The sequence below is a fragment of the Mizuhopecten yessoensis genome, unplaced genomic scaffold (assembly GCF_002113885.1).
Source record: "Mizuhopecten yessoensis strain PY_sf001 unplaced genomic scaffold, ASM211388v2 scaffold7059, whole genome shotgun sequence".
In the NCBI taxonomy this organism is placed as follows: Eukaryota; Metazoa; Mollusca; class Bivalvia; order Pectinida; family Pectinidae; genus Mizuhopecten; species Mizuhopecten yessoensis.
The window spans coordinates 64970-73175 of NW_018406860.1; positions in this window are offsets into that span (position 1 = coordinate 64970).

Genomic DNA, 8206 nt, shown 5'->3' on the forward strand with positions numbered 1-8206 from the left:
TATTCCGTCTTTGCGTATTGCAGAGTTATCTTCTCTTCGGAGCAGGTATTGATTGTTACGTCACTTGTTTGTGAGAGTAACGTCATCATTTTTTGAGAAAACGACGTAATTTTCTCACACAAACCAATGACGTAACAATCAATACCTGCTCCCAAGAGAAGATAACTCTGCAATACGCAAAGACGGAATAGGTTATATTCTAAAAGCTCAATTAAAATTCGGACTGATGGTTATGATTTAGATACATTAAACATATAAATTAAATGCTGCGAAATGACATATGGCAATGCATCTAAAATTGCGTTATATACCTAGCGGAGCTTCATTTGCTCTTTTAAAAGATGTGGGTTTTTTTGCGTGTGACGTCATCAGATTTAATGTTAACGACTGAATTATCTCCCCCTGTTTCCAATAGGTGTGTATATTGAGTGTGATGTCATTTTGACGGAATTAACTCCCCTTGTTTCTGACTTTTTACCTTCTGAAATCAGGTAATGCATCCAATGGACTGTCTCTCTCTCTGCAATGCTTGACAGACCTGTTTTTTTTCTCTATTTTCTTTTCTTTTCTCCTCTTTTTCTGCTCTTTTTTTTAAACCCCCATGCGGCGCAAAGCACCGCCGGGGTTTGATCTGTAAACACTTTGTCCATTTCCGGTGCTTCCCCATGCGTGAAAGCCTTTTGGGAAATTTAGGCCGCATAAGATCTACAAAATTATGATAGTAAAGCCCATACGATATCCGTATTTATTACATTTCACTAGTGAGATGTAATTAATCCTATATCTTCAATACAGTGAAGATTAACGAAAAGTTATTGTCAAATCAAAACGGTACATTACATTTACTGCGTTTATTTTCAGTTTCAACTTTAGATGAAGCGACGGTAGAATAAATGGTTTTGTGGTTCCACCTTGCACAATACATTATGGTATTTACATAACTACACAACTTATATCATTTTTGTTTGGAAATCTGACCAGATAATAGCAGCAAACAACAAAAATGCATTGAAAAACCCGTTCAAAATGGCGCTCTGTTGGTGTCAAGCGTGACGTCATTAGAACCTGGCGTCAAGAATTACGCTACAAATTCCCGCGCTTTTCTGATGTAGTAATATTTGCGAAGCGTGACATGAATAGAAAATGTAATTGTTTTCCCGTTGAATACTAAATATACATTTCACTCCTATAAAACGGGTATGTGGTTACAGAAGACAGTTGATATTCTATACATGGTACATGTACATTGTAAAAGGAATTTGTAAAAATTGCGGCAGGTATGAATGATATTTTATGTAAATCATGTAAATCTCTCTCAGAAGATGACGTTATTACCAAGTCGTTGACATTTAAATTTGCAGTTAAAATGTACATTTGCGTGCTTTTAGTTTTTACAGTATTTTTGTGCTTATAACTTGACCAGGTGCAGCTTTGTGCATTGACATTGGATGGCTTGTGAATCGGGACCTCGGTAGCATCTAAAATGACTCGTGTGTTTTTGAATTTCTTACCAAAGTCTTGCGGCATATGGTCAGAAACAGTACTACGGGAGGGCCAAATAGATAATTCTTTCAACTGAAAGTACATAAAGTTAATCCACGTAACAATGATTTTTGATACACTGGATTCACTGATTTCAAACATCATGCTTAGCTCAAAGTCTTCCTTTGCCTGCCTAAGCTTCATCATTGTCAAAAAGAATTGGTCATGAGGTGATAAGGAAGTGAACTGATGAATGAGATCAGTCGCTGCTGGCCCTAAACAGTTGAAAAAGAACATAAAGTGGTTGAAATCAGTGAATCCAGTGTAATAATTGATAGCTTTGGGGTTATCCCTGAAGTTGTCTATTGTACATCTCCCCAAGATTGTACACTGTGTTCCCTCCGCTTGAGGTTCCAAATCTTCTGGTTCTGGTACCAGTTCAGCNCTGTCAGTAAGGTTTATAATACCTCTCTTCACTTGGTTCCGCAGCATCAGTCGGACGGGCATGTCTGTCAACAATGTATGGCTCAGTGTTGGGCTCTGGCTGGATTGGTTCCTATGTTACACATGTGTCAGGTTATTGTTTTTTTCTAAACAGAATTTGCAGTCTATTCGTATTTGACAAATTTGCCTTATTTACAAAAAGTAGCACACATGATTCAAATATATGTCTGCATGTGCTTAAATGTGCTTAAGTATAATGATTAAATAACACACATAAGCTTTTTAAATCAGTGTTTAAAAAAGAAACGAACAAAATTATTTCTGTGTACTATTTCATTTCTTTTGTATTTCATAATCAATTATTTTCACATGAGATCATACTGATATAAAATCAGAATCAAAACCGGAATCAAGTCTGTGAAATTAGGTATAAAATACGAAAACAGGCAATATTTACGAAAAAGAGACGATCATAAATAACAAAATGAGTCAGCTCAAGATAAATGTACATAATCGCATTGTATCTAAAGTTTAGTCCTTCGTTCTTCTTGTAATTATAATTAAGAAAAAACATTAACTAGTATAATCAAACTACGTCACACATTTTAAATCACATGATCTCATGTTTCAATAAAAAAGATAAGCCCTAATGGCTTAATGCGTGACGAAAATGTTTTTTTCCAATAAAACGGTTTGATGATGCTATAGAAAACTTGTTTGTAAATACCTAAGTCAATGCAAAACAATAACATTACAACTACACGAATGCATATTACCGCTAGTAAGCAAAACACTTGTAAGCGAACTAAACCGATGGTTTCGTAAAAAGCATTAAACATCTGATTTCGTACTTCTTTACTGTGATGGGAGCTTAGCCAATCGGCTGCCAGACGGAAGGACATTGTCTTTGACTGGGTACAGAGACTACATTAACCCTCAACTGGGATTTGACAGGATTCGACTATACATATGTGCAAAAGGTAAGTACGGTTACACTTTTGAATGAGTGAAAAGGTATTCAGAGTGTATGCAGATTCTTTTAATTTTGTCATGTGGATCAGAACCAGTATTTAACGAGAAGCTAGAGGCAGTTGAGTTTTACAATTAGAAATGTGGATAGATATAATCTGTTAGTGGCGTTGACTCTCTCGACGGGAAAGGATCAATCTTTTAATTGTTGTTATATCAAAATATAAGAAAGGTTTCAAAATATTATGTACTACATTTGTGGAATCCATGCCTTCAGTCGGACAGCATGTGTTCGTAAGACTTGATAATAATCAATTACTGAAATATTTATAGGTAATTATGAGTGCTCCCAGCCATTCGACCTCTTGTCAGCAAGTTCATCGGTGTTGTTGTAGGCCTTTCTTGAAGGCCTAAAGCTTTCAAGTAAACTTTCATTAACTAGCTTTGCATGACTTTTCTGTCAAAACACAGCCGAAGTTCTAATTTTCATCTCTAAGCCCCAGTTCAGAACCAAAACCCATTAACCTAAGTGGCGTGTAGGCCTGAAACTGACCTAAGGTGCCCTATCCTGACACAATCTTTAACCGAGTCGTTACTTATAAGACACAGAGTATAGACAATATGAAACTCGTCTAAAATGTACGTGTATGCACTTGCGTTAATAACAAATTAGGTTCTTCACCGATTCACGATTTAATTAAATTAAGACATGACATAACATGGCTATGAACGATAAACGACGGGTAGGAAAACAATATTTAATTTACACACATACTTATTTAGTTATATGTTCCAAATATTAGCTGTCTAGAACATTCAAGAGAGCTTACATGATCGGTTGATTGTTTTTAACGACTATGGGACTAAGATGATGCTATTGATTTGGCTTATGTATTGAAGATGATCTTTTGACCATTTTTATCTGGTGAAATCTATTTGTGTGGTTTTAATGAATTTATTTATTTTTCTTTCTTTTAGTGCCTGATGAGTTCGGGGGGACGGGGGGATAGTTACTAAGGAAATCCGCCATTTTGGATCCAAGATGGCGCCTTAGCAACCACCTAAACCTACCGACCCCTTCTCCCCTGCATCATCATGGGTTGTGTATTACTTTGGCGTCATTAATTTTCGCGTTACCGCCGGAAATATCTCCCCTTGTTTTTTAATAGGGTACGTGTATTGCGTGTGACGTCATCAATTTTGTGGTAATGACGGAATTAACTCCCCTGTTTCAGCATTTTGCTTCTGATTTCAGGTATTCTCTCCAGGAATCACCGCCGCTGTTTCGTTGGGGTGTCTTTTCTTTTCTCCTCTTTTTCTGCTTTTTTTTTAATCATGTATTTTCGTTTTCTTTAAAATCTTATGCATAAAACATATCTAAAAACAACAAATAGTTACAACATGCGTTATTTACAATATAAAATCCACGGCATATTTACAATGTTTTCGAGTGTGGTCAGTATTAAACTGAGATGAACTTATTTTTCGAGTAGGAAGTGAGTGTGTCGGTACTGTAGCAGGTGGTATTGCGTCCTTGTTTGAACTAAAAATAATAGTTAACCCATAGACAATTAACAATAATACATTAGCTAACGGTATAATAAAAGAATGCGGTAAGTGATTCTATTTGGACGATATACTTACAGCTAGGGTATTTTGTTATAAACCTGGCCGCTTGCACGTTGTTGTTTATGCATTCTTTGGCGATGATGTTTCCTAATGCGCTCCTTGTCGTTTGATATTTTTTGTCGTTCCTTCCTGTACATGTCTGCTTGCCGTTGTATCATTGCTGTTGGCGGAGGAAGTCGGATAGAATGTAGAAAAGTGTGTCGTCTGAGCTTGTCAGAATCGTACGGGAAGCTTTAGATGACGTCACGGTCGTCGAACGTGACGTCACTATCATCGATCGATATCCGCTCAGGCTTCTATGTAAAATCAAAAGAATGTTGGAAGACGGAGTGGTCAATTTCAGTTTTGAGGGGTCAATGGCTCCCTCCAAGGATTATCCCTGGGAAACATAAACGAAAATAGCTATTTTTTCCATCTATCATGTCTTGTAAAGGGTTGTTTTGTTTCAAGGATTCCATACTGTAAATACACTGGTCATGATAGCTCCTTGCAAGCTGTTAGACAACCCTGTGTGGTAAACTTGTAGCTGAAGTTATTTAACAATTTTTAGCTATTCTATAGCTTTAAAATAGTTACGATTCAAGAAATAGTTAGAATTGTCATGAAATACGTTTTAAAATAAAGAAAATATCTGATAATCGTTGCTAAGCGTAGACTGAACCGTCCTTCAAAGCCTGGTGTCGTGTCAACTACCGTTAGTGTGACGTCATAACCGAGTATAAGAGTTACTTCCCTTCTACCGTAAATGATTTTGGTCTAATTTTTTTCATACAATACACACTGTAAAAACATTACAGAGAAAAAAACACTAAAAACTGTTATTTTTCCTTGCAAATTAAGTATTTTATCTGATGAAATGAATTAAATGATTAATTTATCGATATTTTAACGTAAAAAAAGACATTTTTCATCAAACTTTCATGCTGAACGAGCTGATCAATACGCATGTATGGGATGACCGTTTTTCGTGTAGGAAGTGTGCGTGTTGGTGCTCTGGAAGGTGTTGTAGCATGTGGTGTTGCGTCCTTTGTTTGAACTGGAAAAAAATAGTTAATACGCAGACAATTCACAATAATACATTAGCTAACGGTATAATAAAAGAGTAAGGTAAGTGATTCCATAATCTATTCGGACAATATACTTACAGTGTAGTGTAGGTTATGTGCGTGTCTTTGTCTGTACATGCGTTGTCTGTGCTGTTTCTTGATGCGGTCCCTGTTGTTACTGATTGTCTGTCATTCTCTTTTGTTGTTTTCTTTATGTTGCTGTACCTGTGCAGGCGTTGGCGGAGATGACTGGACGGTTAGTATTTAAGCTTGTCAGAGTCGTACGGGAAACTTAAGATGACGTCACGATCGTCGAATGTGACGTCGACATCATCGATCGATATTGGCGGAGTTATCTCCCCTTGTTTATAACTTATACCTTCTGATTTAAGGTATTCTCTCTCTAGGCGACGCTGTTTCGTTGTTTTTTCTCTCTTTTCTTTTCTGTTCTCTAATTTTTCTGCTTTGTATGGGGCCGTGGGTTAAGGGAGTTGCTAAGCCATCTTGGATCCAAGATGGCGGATTTCCTTAGCACCCTTGACTAATCAATCATCGATCAGAGAAAAGCTACTTATATTTTTTTAAGTTAACACGGGTCTTAGTGCCGAGCAAAGCGACGTCAAAATATCTTCTGGTAATGAAGTCTCTCCCGTGGATCAGCTCAAAGATGTGACACATTACGGTACATATCGCTCAACCGTCTTCATATGTACATGTGGTTGGGACATTAAAAAACTTCCATTTTTCAAACAAAGTAGAAGAGAATGGAAGTTAGTTACAGTGTATAACATCCAAAAAGTGTAATAGTAGTTACAGTGTATAACATCCAAAAAGCGTATTAGTATTTAGAGTGTATAACATCCAAAAAGGTGTAATAGTAGTAAGAGTGTATAACATCCAAAAAGTGTAATAGTAGTTACAGTGTATGAGATAGAAGAGAAGAGAGAAAGTATGTGTGTATATTACTTTTACTACAGTATAGACCAGATCTTTTAACCATGTATAATCTGATCTGTTAGATACAGCATCAGAGGTAAATAGGAGTTATCACGCTTGCCCTATGAAAACAATAGAGAATATGACAACAGTTATCTCCCTTGTTCTGATCGCATACACTCCCCATATAAATAGTCTTCTCAAATGTACGCCTTTTCTTCCCCTGAGTCAACAGTTCTCTGGGTGATTTTGGTACCTCTATTTCTACAAACTGTTTAAAACCCCTATGGACTACGTCATATTCGGGAACAAAAGTGTGTTTTTTCTATTTGTTATTTGTTTTATTTACCTCGAAGAACAACAACAATATGTTGCGAGGACAAAGTCAATCCTAACTGACGAGCACACAGACTGAGTGAGAGAAGAATCTTACTTTGTCAGCTCGCCCTTTCTACATTCCTTTCTGTATGCCTTATTTTGAGTAAGTACAGTACCTGACTGGTGCACCAGGTAACAAATGTTACAGTACAGTGTGGCAACGTCCTTCAAAATAAACAACATCACAAACTAACATACAATGTAGACATAACGGAGAGGATAATGACGAGAGTAATAACAATATCAAGCTGTTGTCATTAATGAGAGATTAATCTCCCGGTAATAACGTATATTTCCAATGAGCGTAAAGACACGGGGAAAGGACACGACTATGAGCCCCCTGTCTTACACAAAGCCATGTTACCAGTCTAACACAGGAGCAGTTTACCAGACACTAAGGAGAACATTGTACTGTTTCTTAATATTGAGAACATTTTAACAATTATACGTTATGATGCCAAAATATGTGCTACGGTATGATTTCTCACACGGCTCGATCTCTCACCCCTTTTCATTCTCTGGGTGATGTAGACAACTTAAGTCCTTCGTCATTTCCACACTGTGCGTTTTATATCCATTGGAGATGTCAGTTGAATCGTGTCCATATTATATCTAGACCTAGGTTTAACGGCATCAGCCTGCCATGTAAGTATTCCCGTCGCTTCCCTGTACATTCTCTTTAAGACGACATTGTATCTATATAGTTTAAGTCTCCTGGTAAAGTTCTTAATACGTCAGGTTATAGCTGAACAAATGGTATATCATAACAAAATTATTGTTCTTAATACGTCAGGGTATGGCTGAGCAAATGATATATTCTAACAAAATAATTGTTCTTAATACGTCAGGGTATGGCTGAACAAATAGTATATTCTTACAAAATTATTGTTCTTAATACGTCAGGGTATGGCTGAACAAATGGTATAACCTTACAAACGTATTGTTCTTTATACGTCAGGGTATGACTGAACAAATGGTATATCCTTAAAAAATAATTGTTCTTAATACGTCAGGGTATGGCTGAACAAACGGTATATCCTTACAAACGTATTGTTCTTAAACCATCAAGGTATGGCTGAACAAATGGTATATCCTTACAAAATTATTGTTCTTAATACGTCAGGGTATGGCTGAACAAATGGTATAGCCCAACAAAACTATTGTTCTTAATACTACAGGGTATGGCTGAACAAATGGTATATCCTTACAAACGTTTTGTTCTTAATACGTCAGGTTATAGCTGAACAAATGGTATATCATAACCAAATTATTGTTTATAATACGTCAGGGTATGGCTGAACAAATGGTATATTCTTACAAAA